Raw genomic sequence first — 12,612 nt, forward strand, 5'->3', positions numbered from 1 at the left:
GATCCCATCTCTACCAAAAAAAATAGAAAGATTAACCGGGCATGATGGTGCATGCCTGTGGTCCTACCTACTTGGGAGGCTGAGGCAGGAGAATTGTTTGAGCCCAGGAGTTTGAGGTTGCAGTGAGCTATAATGCTGCCCCTGCACTCTAGTCCAGGTGACAGAGTAAGACCCTGTCTCAAAAAAAAAAAAAAAAAAAGAGAGAGAGAGAGAAACTGGACTAAGTTCTGAAATCTTTCTAAGTGTTTATCCAAATGGTACCCTACATAACATCCACAAAGCAAACAGACAGAGCCCCTGATGCCTGGCCCCAGGTTAAGGTACCAGGGCTTGTAGACTCTGTTCTACAGACATGCCACAGGGCCACTGGGAAATGAGAACTGGGCTTCTGGAGCCACTTGTTTTACCTCTGTGAGACAACAAAATGTACAATCCATGTTTTTGTAATTCTATGGACTGTGATCTTCAGGAATTAAGTCATGGCATGGGGCCTGGGAGTTCACTGATCAATTTAACCTATGACTCCCTCCATTGTGGGTGGTTTTTACTTGTTCCTTTTGAAAAATGTATAGATCAACACATGCAGTTTTACCATCTTTGTGACCAGCATCACCCTCTGCTGAATCACGGAAGACAGACCAGGAGAGTCCTTCCTCACTCCTCCTTTCCTAACGCTGCACAACCCCCTGTCCCATTGACTGTGCCTTCTGGACGTCTCCTGATCCAGCCCCTTCTCTCTGTCCCCCCCCTGCTGCTGCTCTAGCCCACCGTTATCTCTCGCTTGGGTCACAGACACATCCTCCAACCTGGTTGCCCTATCTCCAGTCTTGTTGCCTCACCAGCAGGATCTTTCTAAAACGCAAATGTGGTCATTTCATTTCCTCGTTGAAAATGCTGAGTGCCTTCCTGCTGCTTACTCTGGATAAAAATCCAGGCTCCAGGCTCACGCAGGTCCTGCCTCCATAATGCCGTTCCCTCTGCCTGGAATGCCAAGCCCATGCTGTCCCCACTCACCCCTGAGGAGTTCCTCTGTTTCTCTGAGCCTCTCCCACTTTCCCTGTGACCCTTTGCACGCAGCCCTAGCTGCCCTCACTGTTTCCCTAGTGAATCAGGAAGCAGTGGTACACAGCGGGTAGGCACCCAGGCTCCAGTCCTCACTCTGGCACTGTGCCAATCACTATACAGGTATTCCCTCATGAATCAGCACAGCGATCCAGTGCCAGGTTCCCTTGCTGGCACGTTCCCTCTGGAAGGACGAGTAAACTGAGTCTGAGAGAGGCTAAGCAACTTGCACAAAGCCACACAACTCACAAGATGCAGACCTGCGATTTGAACACACCCAGTCTGACCTGACAGCCTACCTCAACAATATGGTGGCTTCTGGATGAATGAAAGTGTCCCCAAGCTCCTCATTTCTGCCTTTAACAGCAACCTTTATTTCTTTTATGTCGTATTCACACATTTGCACATCAGGTGTGTTTGAGGAATGAAATGATTTCTTGTTCCCATCTCCTCATCAGTGAAGATTTCTCTTCTATTCCCCTCACTCGGGGCTCCTGGAAATGTTCCAGTGGCCTCTGCTAAGGACAGAGGCTGAGAGCCTTGCAGAGCCTTGCCCCCAGTAGGCCAGGGAAAGTGGAAACAGCTGAGGGGACGATGAAGTCAGCAGGCACCTGGCGTCCCCTTTTAGATGAAACCCACCTGCATCCCCTAAAGTGGAAATCTGGCAATTACACACTTCTTCTGCTTAATAAAATACTAAGTAAAAATCATTGTGTTTGATAGTTGAGTTGCCCAAGTGGATTTACTGGTGGAATGATCCAGGTCATCACCAGTCCACCCTACAGAGGCCCCTGACAATTCCCCACGGCCACCTGACTCAGCAGAGTCTCCTTCACCTAAAGCTCAGACGCCACTCTTTGCCTCCATCTTTTCTCTCTAAATTTCCTTACGTGACCCCACGTTCCATCCAAATCAGACCACTTGGTGTTGCACGGTTCTCTGAATGCGTCCCAGGTCCACGTCTCTGCAGCTACCTGCAACTCTGTCTCCCTCCTCTCCCCGCAAAGCCCACTCCCCAGCCACCATGCATGCCGCTCCTTCGCGAGCCCTTCCCGATTCCCCGGCCAAGTCAGAGCTCCTCCTCCTCCAAGTCCCGACTGCACCTGCCACTTCCAACCTGTGACTGAGTTCCACCCTCTCTCTCCCTTGAATATATCCTGATTCTGCCCACAGCCTCCCATCTCCACCCATCCTGGGACCACGGTCTCACACCTGGGTTGCTGCAATGGTCTCCTCATTGCCCCTGCTTCCAGCCATGCCCCACCACGACCGCTTCTCCACGAAACCTCTAGGCGAAGTCCAGACCTGCCGGGTCCTGCCTGCTCGGCCCCGCCTTTGGTCCGGCTCCCCTCCCACCCGCTGTGCTCCAGCCATACAGAACTTCTTTCCAAGTTTCACGAACACTCTGTGCTCTCTCTTACCCGAGGCTGCCCTCATGGTCTCGAGCCCTCTCTCCATGTCCTTTGTCTGCCCAATGTCTACTTATCCTCACATCTCAGCTCGTACCTTATTTCCTCCTCCCAGAAGTCTTCCCTGCGCTTCTTGTTTGGTGAGCAGAGTTATGTGGTCTATGGAATCTTTTTTTTTTTAATGAATTAAGCTGACAAATAATAATTGTGTACACTTATGGTACACAACATGGTGTTTTGAAATATGTTATACAATAGATTTCTTAAACTTATTCCTCCTGTCTAACTGAAATTTTGTATCCTTTGACCAACATCTCCTCCCCCCTCAATAGAATCTTTATAAATAAACCATGTTCTACTCAGCTCTGTAAAGCCCCTACCTCGCCTGTGGGACTCTCCATGGACTGGGTTTCTCATTCTCTTGCCCACGTTCAGCAAGGGGCAGCCTCAGTAACCGTACAGCTTGACTACTGGCACATAGCTCGGATTCATTCAACAGCAAGTACCTAGTACTTATTGGGCGCCTGTGATATGCCAGACATTTTGCTAGCACTGAGGGGACACAACACTGAGCAAGGCAGAAACAGCCTCTGTTCGAGAAGCTTACATTCTAGCATGAGAAGACCAAAAATAAATAAATGGAAAAGTCAATGTATCTTATATCAGATAAGTGCTACAGAGGGGAGACAGAAAATCAGGGTGAGGGGAGTGGAGAATGTGGAGGTGGGGGGGATATTTTGTTTAGGGTGATGAGGACTCGGTGATAAGGTGGCATCTGAGGGGTGAGCTGAAGGAAGTGAGAGGATGAACCCTGTGGGTATCTGGGAAGAACGTTGCAAGAAGAGGAACGGCCCAGGTGAAGGCCCTGTGTGGGAGGGAGCTAGTTTGGCCGTTTCAGGCAGAACGAGGAGCCCACTGTGGCGGGAGAGTGGAAGGAGAGAGGTCGGAGGCTGGGAGGGTTGGTGGGGCAGGTTCACGCGGGGTCACGTCTGCTTCCACTCTGAGTGAGGTGGGGAGACTTTGGGGGCTTTAAGGAGGGAGGTGAGGGAATGAGATCCGACTTACCTGGCTGCTGTGTGGAGAACTGACCGCGCAAGGGTAGAAGCGGGGTGACTAGCTAGAAGGCTACTGCGGTAGCCCAGGCAGGAAAAGGCGGCTGAGTACATTCATTCATTGACTCAGTGAAGGAAAGAATGAATAAATCCTTCCTCTTTTGTTAGCCATTGAAGCCTCCAGTGTTGTGTTAATGTAAAAATACTATAAACAACATCTCTGCACATGGTGATTTTTATTATTGTTGATATTTTGTTTTAGGTTTACCCTTCATAATAGTTTCTCAAACGCAGAGCTGCTTGATCAAAGGGGAGAGATATTTCAATGTTCTTAAAACACGCTGTCAAATTGCTTTCCATAAAGTGTAGAAGGGCACTAACACTTTTTTAAAAATGTGCTAAGTTAAAAAGCCAGAAAGGACCTTTTGGCCTTTCTTCCATTTGAGCATGGGATGGTAACTTGCTGGGCTTATCTCGCAGGCTTGTGGCGGGTTGGAGGAGTGAGAGAAAGGGCGCCAGGCTGGTCTCCTGGGGCTCGTCAGCGGGGACTGGGTGAGAGCGGAGGGCGCACGCTCACCCTCAATGGGCTTCCCAGTCCTGCAGGCTGCTGGGGAGCAAAGCGGGCCGGGCCCTCCCTGCCTCCCTATGACCTCTTCCTCTGTCACCTCCTCCCTAGCCCTTTCTCTTCACTGACAGTGCTCTATACTTCCATCCTTTCACGGATCTTCAGAAGCTCCTCATTCAGTCCAGTTTTCAGGCTTTTGTGGTACGTGTTGCTTTCCCAAACAATGGATTTGTGTGGCCAGAATACTTGGTTTATGAAAATTCTTTACCTAAAAATATTTAATCCTCCCCTCCTTCTCCAAAAAGAGGGAAAGGCAATTTCAGAGGAAGAAATAAGAGGAAAGGAAGTTTGTTCCAGCTGGGGGTGGGGGATGGGTGGAAGCGCTGCCGAGGCACCACATTCTGCCCAAATGGAGGTCAAGACTTTTCCCACTCTGAGCAAAGAAAGAGCCGCTGCAGATAGCACCTCCTCCTCGCAGCTGCAACAAAAACCTGTGGGAAGGGGGTTTGGCTTTTTTTTTTTTAAGTGTTTCTTATGGGCTGCAAATTACAAATTATTCTCTTCTCCTTTCACCAAATAATCAACTGGTCCCTGAATCTGAAAGCCCAGCACAATTTAGTTTGAGTCTCAAAATGCAGGGTCGGTTCAGCCCCGCTAAGGCTGCTCAGCTTTTAATTTCTGGAGCAAGACTCAGCAAACAGTAAAACACTTTTGTGGAGCTGTGAACGCTGAGCTTCGCTGTGTGATAAATGAGCAGACAGGCAGGCAGCCCCTCTTTCTTTTTTTGTATGGATTCAATGAAGCCTGCCTAAAGAACACCACATGCTGTTCTAGCTACTGATCTAACATTCCGCAACATCCCAGCCTTCCAAATTCCCTTTAATTACTCATGAATCCCACCCTTCTCTCTTTCAGCCTGGCCAGACAGAGCTGGGGGCTCCATGGGGCTGGGGGTGGGAAGTGGAGCGGCTCTGGAGAACCACTCTCTCTGGAGCTGCTGGAATTCTTTTTTAGGTGGTGGTGGTCGTGTTACTCATCTCTCCCATCCATTCTTCTCCCCAAACACCACGCTCCAGGTTGAAGGTAACCCCGCATGCGGGATACCCTTACATAATTTCGTGGGTGCAGGTTTTCAAGAGACATGAGTTTTAAGCAGGCTTTGCTCAAATTACATGTTCAAACAATTGCCCTCCTTTAAGATGAGGAAGGGAAAGAGTGAAAAGAGGAACTGACATCCACTGAGCATCGCTAGGCACCACGTCCTAAGTGTTTTATACTCAGTATTAAATTTTATCCTAAAAAACAACACTGTAGCAGAGCATGATGATCTTGTTTTACAGATGAGGTACTGAGATCCAAGGTGATTCAAGCTTCCCTAAATTAAATCTCTGGCTGGTGGAAGAAGCAGGAATCTGATTCTGCTGTCTCTCCTTTACTTTGGAGCCACACACACACACACACACACACACACACACACACACGAGCCAGCAAGGTGTCCACTAATTGTGTATGAACCCCCCCCCCCCGCATCCCCCCCATGGCCTCTCTTGGTGCCGCCTCAAGAGATGAGGCACCTCCAGAACCTCACAGAAAGCCACTCGGTCTCATCACTCTACAGACAGACTTGGATTTTGACCCCAAATCGCATGGTCTTGATCAGCTTGATCTACAAACTTAGTCAACAGGCTTTTGTACGTTTCCAAAAATTCAAGCCACCTTCAGTAGGCAAAGATTTGCCACCAACAAGAAGTAATCTAAAAGAAATTTCAATGCAATGGAATAAGTAGATATCCTTCCACACCTTGAAGGAGACAAACTCATATGCATTTAAAGAGTCAAGTATACTGAAAACAGTTTAAAAATGAGAGCTGTGGGTCTTATTTCAGGGGTCATTTAGATGTGGAAACAGAAGGGCCTTTTAAGTAGGAAGAAATTAGAAATTTAATACAATGACAAGTTCCTGTTTTATAACCATGTATTGTGGAAATCTTATGGCTTCTTTTAAAAAATGCACATAAGAAACAATTATTTGAACAAGATACAAATGATTAGGGAAAGAAGTTGGTTAAAGGGACCTAATTGTCACAAATTTAAGTCTGAAAGCAGGACACTTGCTTTCTTTTTTGACAATAAAACTACCCTCTTTTTCAGAGAAGAAAAAATAATTAAGCCTGGTTATATAAATGAGAATTTTAAAAATCCTACCACAATGCTTTCATCTAAAAATGGGCATTTGCCCGAATAATTTTACCATATTGATATAACACTATCCATTCAACATTTTTTTTTTAATTTCAGAATTTACAAGGGTACGAATGTTTTGGTTACATGGATTGCTTTTGTACTGCTTGAGGCAAAGTTATAAGCATGTCCATCACCCAGATAGTGTATGTTGTACCTATTAGGTATGATTTCACCCATCCTCTTCCCCCCTCCCACCTGCTTGATTCCCGTTGAGTTTTACTTCATCTGTGCACATCAACAGTTTTTTTGATAGCACTTCCAGGGTGCCAGGAGTTTAGAGAATGCTGCAGATTCCACAGGAAATTCCTCAAGAGAAACTGCAATTTCTACAAGAAATTCATATTGAGTGCAATGAGACAGAAGTGGAATTTCAAATCACAAGTGTGGACTGAAGAAGGATTCTGTGAAAAGTCCCAGGGCTGGAAAGGTAACAGTAAATCTATTGCACCTTAAGAGGTATCCTGGATGGTGATTACAAGAAGTTCAGAAATCCGTACATGAGCCCAGTATTGTCCTCAGGCTGACTGGATGTGTCACATGTACATGAGGAAAGACAGTCATCACACACTGATTTAGCTAGAATGAGGTGAGTTACATAAGATACAGGTTAAATCAAAAATGGAATAATTCTGAAGATTATAATAAGAGAGGGTGAGGGTGGTGATGGCAGCATGTGTGTGATGTAGGAAATTTTTAGAACAATTGTTCTCAAAATTGTTCAGAAGGAAAAGCATCTAGAAGGGTTGGAACATTGATATGTTAGTGATGATATATTAAAAACCTGGTGTATTAAAGTCAGGAAATGTTGCTGTAGTAAACTAAAATCTTACAACTAACAAGTGTTGAGTGTTTGTGTTTACCAGGCATTGTGCTAAGTGCCTTTTCACAGTCATTGTCTCGGCAGTTCTCCAGGTGGCTGCGATCATTATTCTATTTTACAGATGAGGAAAGTGAGGCCCAGAGCTATTAAGAAATTGCCTGAGCTCATGAAGCTGGTAAGTGGAACAGCTAGATTCAAACCCAAACAGTTTGACTTTAGAGTTTTTATGCTGCACTACACCCAAAAAAACCCCTAAAATAACAAAATACATAATTTGCTGTGAAATCAGATATTCTGATATGGGCACTCCACAGCAGATTCTAAAAGTTCAGAAAAACATATGCAAGAATTTAAAAGAGAAAGAAAGTCTACTCATGACTTATAATTTTTCCCTTTGAAAATTGGAAAAAGACCATCACTGCAGGGTCCTAAAGATGCCTCCAGAATGTCCCCATCTTCTGCTGTGTCACTTCAGGGGTGTATAAGTGACCCCTGGTCAGGGTTCCCACCAACATGAAGTGATCAGGGGGGTGGGCAGATTGGAGGGATCTGAGGAAGACGGCTACTGTGTAAAATGAGGGGGGTCTTCATCTTTGTCTCCCTTGCAGATACATGCAGCTGCTGAAGCACATGTCCCCAAAACACACTTGGTTTTTTTCCTATTCCCCAAGGATGGCCAGCAAGGACGAAAGAGCCAAATATCCAAGGAAGAGTCACTCACAGCCCAAACTGCCAATTACCTCAAGTCCTCACTGGAAAAGACAGGATGTAAATAAATCCAATTCATACAAGTATATCTGTTTCTCAGCTTCCCTTTTTGCAGTCTCCCTACCTCTTCCTGGTGCCTCTCCCCACCCCCATTGCCACCCAATCCCACTTGGCGGGCAGTCTTGCCACTAAAGTGTGGACTTGGGAAGACCACTCAGTCCCTCTGAGTCTTGATTTCCTCTTCTGGAAAGATGCATTGTACCAACACATCTCTAAGTCTCCTTACTAGATCAAGGTCATTCATATTGAGGTGTTAGTAACTGCTAAGTATTAATAAGTTATCCTATCATGTTCTGGTTGCATTTTTACAGACTTGAATGGAATTGAGGAATTTGAGACATCAAGCTTCAGGGGAGATATATTTTCAAGGCTAAATAGCTTCTCCACATATTCAAATTACACCATGTCATAACTGCCCTAGTGCCTATCCAGAAATCTGCCTTTCCCTGAAAAGTTCAGAAAATTGCTGACCCCAAATCATGTCACCCTCACAGTCTTAGGTGATCACATCGCACCACCTATGCTACTTTCCCTGAGCTCACGATTTGAGAGCACACCCTGCACTCTCTTGGGATCCCAAGCTCCACTTCATAGTTGTAGCATATGAACGCAAGGACGTCTGAAATGCCCTTATGTGGATAAAACGGCTAGTTGTCTACTTCTTCCCAATCAAATCCTAATTTTTATTTGTTTAAATTAAAAAACATTTTTTTTAGAGATAGTCTCAGTATATTGCCCAGACTGGACTCGAACTCCAGGGCTCAAGCAGTCCTCTCCCCTCAGCCTCCTGAGTAGCTGTGAATATAGACCTGTGCTACCACACCACGCTTAAACCCTAGTTTTTTATTCTAGAAGACAACGGACTACATTTTTCTGTCTCCCCGAGCCAAGGGCAGCCAATGAGATATGAGGAAAATCATTGAGCTGGGCTCTAAGAAACAGTCTAAAAAGAATTGACTCAGCTGGGAGGTTTTTGTATGTTTGTTTGTTTGTTTGAAGCAAGCACATTGCTTGGTAATCAGCTAGGAGTTTTGACCTTTCTTCTTTTACCCCCTTTTTTCTACTTCTTGCCTGGAATATACTTCTGGACTACCACAACCACTCTGGACCACGAGGTGACGTAGAAGTTGGAAGCCATCTGCTAGGGATGGCAGAGCATAAAGATAGACAGAATCCAGGTCTCTGAGGCTCTTGTGCGGCTGTCCCACCAGAGCCAGGTTAGTTTCTCCTAGACTTAGTTTATGTAAAAAAGTAAGACCACTAACTTAGTTAAGCCACTGTTTAGGGATGAGGAGAGGTATCTTTTACTTACAGCCCCAACACAATTCCTAACTGATACACCTTCTGATCTCTACCCAGGATTTACTGTATAGAAAAGGCTTCCATGTTTAGTTTCTTCGAATTGACCAGAAATCTCATATTGGCAACATAGGCATCTCATCTTTAAATGGGAATAAGAACAGTACTTCCAGTTTCTGGTTCAGTACATAAAGAGCTTGGAAGTCTCCACTCCATCCTAACAACAAGTAAAAAGCTGAACAAACTAAAAAATCAACAACTCTTCTTGGATCCCTAAGACAGGGGACGACACAGAACAAATTTCTGCCCCAGGATTGGAGATACAGGTGAGTACAGAGAATCAGGGCTTCCTGGAGCAGAGAGCGACTCCTGAGTGAAAACTGCTGCAGGAACCAGTGCTGGGGTAGGAACACCCGAACTGCAACTGACAAGTTGCTGGAGGCTCAGTGCAGACAAGTCTGAGAGTTAAAAATAACTCCAGGAGGATCCCGCCATCGGGAAGCCCACACAATATTGAGAGATTTAACTTCCAGGTGCTTGACCAGGTTCCCACAGTAAACATCACAAGAAAAACCCCCTTATGCTTCTGGCAGGGAGGGGAGAAGGAACCGTTTTGATATATGCCAGAGCACTCGTTCTTCCTAACAAGGCCTGCCCTCAGGAGAAACTAGTTACCCAGAGCCTCACTTGTAGGGTATTATCAGAGCCTAACTGATCTGGGGGAAGGGAAATACCCAACTCCAGCCCCTCTGGCCTTCCAAAAAGGGAAATAGCCAACTCTCACCATCCTGTCCCATCTGAGGGGGGAGAAAAAACTGAAAGACACTAGTAAAGTTCACAGAGGCAGAGACTCACTAAAGGACTGAGACCTAATTAGCAGTTCCTTTTACTTGGTATATCATGTCCAGCCAGTGAGAAAAAATTATGAGGCAGGCTAAAAGGCAAAAAACATAATTTGAAGACTGGGCACAGTGGCTCATGCCTGTAATCCTAGCAGGAGGCCAAGATAGGAGGATTGATTGAGACTAGCCTGAGCAAGAGCAAGACTCTGTCTCTACAAAAAATAGAAAAATTAGGCAGGTGTGGTGGCACACACCTGTAGTCCCAGCTACTCGGGAGGCTGAGGCAGGAGGATCTCTTGAGCCCAGGAGTTTGAGGTTGCAGTGAGCTATGATGCCACTGAACTCTAGCCTGGGTGACAGCATCAGAACCAGACATGGCAGAGATGTTGGAATTATCAGACCAGAAATTAAAAACAACTAATTAATTTGTTAAGGGCTCTAATGGATAAAGTAGACAGCATGCAAGAACACATGGGCAACGTAAGCAGAGATATGGAAATCTTAAGAAAGAACTAAAAAGAAATGCTAGAGATCATTTCATCACTGCAATGAAGAATGCCTTTGATGCCTTTGATGAAAGAGGGAACATCACTACAGATCCTATGGACATTAAAAGGATAATAAAGGAATACCATAAAAAACTCTATGCCCACAAAATTTATCACCTAGATGAAATGGACTAATGTTTTGAAAGGACACAATTTGCCAAAATTCACACAAAAAGAAACAGACAATCAGATTAGGGCTATATCTGTTAAAGAAATTAAATCAATAATTAATAACCTTCCAAAACAGAAAGCACCAGGCCCAGATGGGTTCACTATTGAATCCTACCCAACATTTAAGGAAGAATTTATACCAACACTCTACAATGTCTTTCAGAGCATAGAAGCAGAGGGAATACTCCCTAACTCTTTTTATGAGGTCAGCATTACCCTAATACCAGAGCCAGACAAAGACATTGAAAGAAAATAAAACTACATACCAATATCTCTTATGAACATAGATGTGAAAATCCTTAACAGAATATTAGCAAATTGAATCTAACAGTGTATAAAAGGGATTATATACCACAGCCAAGTGGGATTTATCCCAGTTATGTAAGGGTGTTTTGACATTTAGAAATAAATTAATGTAATCCATCACATCAACAGGCTAAAAAAATTATATGATCATATCAATAGATGCAGAAAAAGCATTTGGAAAAATCCAACACCCCATTTCAGGATTTAAAAAAAAAAAAACTCTTGGCAAACTAGGTATAGAGGGGAACTTCTTCAACTTGGTAAAGAATATCTACAAAAAACCTACAGCTACATCATACTTAATGGTGAGAAACTCAAAGCTTTCCCACTAAGATCAGGAATAAGGCAAGGATGTCCCCTCTCGCCACTCCTTTTCAGCATCACTCTGGATGTACTATCTAATGCAAAAAGACAAGGAAAGGAAACAAAAAGTATACAGATTGGGAAGGAAGAAATAAAACTCTTTGTTCACAGATGACATGATTGTCTACGTAGAAAATCCAAAACATTCAATAACAACAACAAAAAAACCCTCCTGAAACTCACAAGCAATTATAGCAAGGTTGTAGGATACAAGGTTAATATACAGAAGTCAATCGCATTGCTATATACCATCAATGAACAAGTACTATTTGAAATGGAAAACACAATACCATTTCTATTAGCATCTCCTAAAATGACATACTTATGTAGAAATATAACAAAATATGTACAATATCTATATAAGGAAAACTATAAAACTCTTAATGAAAGGAGTCAAAGAAGAACTAAATAAATGGAGAGATAAGATAGTCCATGTTCATGGATAGGAAGATGCAATATCAGCAAGATGTCAGTTCTTCCCAGCTTGATCAACAGATTCAGTACAATCACAATCCAAAATCTCAGCAAATTATTTTGTGGCTATAAACAAACTGATTCTAAAGTTTATATGGAAAGGTAAAAGACCCAGAACAGCCAACATAATATTGAAAGAGAAGGGCAAAATTAGAGGACTGCCACTACCTGCCTTCAAGACTTACTATAAAGCTACAGTAATCAAGACAATATAGCACTGGCAAAAGAATAAGATCAATGAAACAGAATAGAGAGTCCAGAAATATACCCATATAAATATAGTGAGCTGATCTTTGAGCAAAGATAGTCTTTTCAACAAATGGTGCCGGAACAACTGGACATCCACATACAAAAAAAAAAAAATCTAGACACAGATCTTATACCCATCACAAAAATTAACTCAAAACGGATCATAGATCTAAATGTAAAACACAAAGTTATAAAATTCCTAGAAGATAACATAAGAGAAAACCTAGATGAACTTGGGTATGGTGATAACTTTTTAGATACAACACCAAAGGCATAATCTATGAAAGAAATAACTGATAAGCTGGACTTCATTAAAATCAAAAACTTCTGCTCTGTCAAAGACAATGTCAAGAGAATGAGAAGATAATCCACACAGACTGGGAGAAAATATTTGCAACAGACACATCTGATAAAGGACTATTATCCAAAATATACAGAGA

General features: G+C 43.8%; 1 protein-coding gene and 1 long non-coding RNA gene across 3 annotated transcripts in view; one reads left to right on the top strand and one right to left on the bottom strand.

Annotated features, from left to right (window-relative positions):
* Nucleotides 1-12,612, bottom strand: part of RFX4 (regulatory factor X4) — a 144,890-nt gene that overhangs the window by 68,275 nt on the left and 64,003 nt on the right. The window lies entirely within an intron of this gene.
* LOC123639341 lies at nucleotides 6,665-7,783 on the top strand. The gene is made up of 3 exons (XR_006735695.1): nucleotides 6,665-6,759; nucleotides 7,274-7,327; nucleotides 7,761-7,783. It is a non-coding gene; the product is annotated as an uncharacterized LOC123639341 (long non-coding RNA).

Source organism: Lemur catta, chromosome 6 (genome assembly GCF_020740605.2).
Source record: "Lemur catta isolate mLemCat1 chromosome 6, mLemCat1.pri, whole genome shotgun sequence".
NCBI lineage: Eukaryota > Metazoa > Chordata > Mammalia > Primates > Lemuridae > Lemur > Lemur catta.